The sequence below is a fragment of the Rousettus aegyptiacus genome, unplaced genomic scaffold (assembly GCF_014176215.1).
Source record: "Rousettus aegyptiacus isolate mRouAeg1 unplaced genomic scaffold, mRouAeg1.p scaffold_m13_p_14, whole genome shotgun sequence".
In the NCBI taxonomy this organism is placed as follows: domain Eukaryota; kingdom Metazoa; phylum Chordata; class Mammalia; order Chiroptera; family Pteropodidae; genus Rousettus; species Rousettus aegyptiacus.
The window spans coordinates 13,249,816-13,250,860 of record NW_023416289.1 but is presented as its reverse complement, the minus strand read 5'-3'; the positions used below and the strand labels follow the sequence as shown (position 1 = coordinate 13,250,860).

The window sequence follows — 1,045 nt, the reverse complement described above, 5'->3', positions numbered from 1 at the left end:
TGACTACAGCACCTGGTCTTCCTAGGTGGTCTCTCATCCAAGTACTTACCAGGCCTGACCCTGCTTAGCTTCTGAGATCAGGATCAGGATCAGGCTTGTTCAGGGTAGCAAAGCCATAGACTCAACCATAGCTGTTAGAGTTTTAGTCATTAGAGTAGATTGTAGTTAAGTGGGTGTTCATTATGTTGTTATCTTTCTTTTTTGTATATACTTGAGATTATTTCACAAAAAAATTACAATGTTTTAAAGAAAAATCTTTATTGAGCAACTACTAGATTTTAAAAAGCTTAGCATACATTATCTATTTTAATCCTTACCTCACTTTTTTAGTCATCTGCCACCACTCTGCCCTTTGTACACTCCATTCGGCCTTCCCGATGACTTTTTATTTTTTAATTTTTAAATTTTTTTTAGTGATTCCAGCACCTGGTATTCCTAGGTGGTGTCCCATCCAAGTACTAACCAGGCCCGACCTTGCTTAGCTTCCGAGATCGGATGAGACCGGGCACGTTCGGGGCGGCATGGCTGTAGACCTGATGCCTTTTTAAAAAGCTGGGCACAGCCCTTCCACAGGACTTTTGCACTTGCTATTCCTGCCGCCTGGAATATTCTTTCCTATGAAGAGCATGGTTTCCTCCCTCACCGCTTTAAGTCTTTGCTCAGCTAAAACCTTTTCAGCAAAGTTTTCCTTAACTAGCTTACCTCCCTTCCCCTGCTCTACTTATTCACCATCGCAACTGTCACCTTCTGGCATATTACATGAATTACTGACTTATTATGTTTGCCGTCTGTCTCTCCTGGTAGTATGTAAACTCCATGAGAGCAGGGATTTTTCTCTATTCACTGCTGTATTCCCAATACCTCCAACAACTTGGCGTATAGTATAGACACTTTATACGTATTTGCCGAATGAATGAATATATTCCCTGTTACTGCATTACAAATTACCCCAAACTTAGCAGCTTAAACCATAAATATTTATTCTCTCACATGGTTTTTGAGGGTGATGAATCTAGGAGACGCTTAGCTCAGTAGTTCAAACTCA

At 40.7% G+C, this 1,045-nt stretch overlaps 2 pseudogenes; both read right to left on the bottom strand.

The window, feature by feature from the left end:
- On the bottom strand, nt 1-121 carry LOC118611751 (annotated as a pseudogene).
- Nucleotides 122-414: 293 nt separating this feature from the next.
- Nucleotides 415-533, bottom strand: LOC118611645 (annotated as a pseudogene).
- Between the last annotated feature and the right edge of the window lie 512 nt (nt 534-1,045).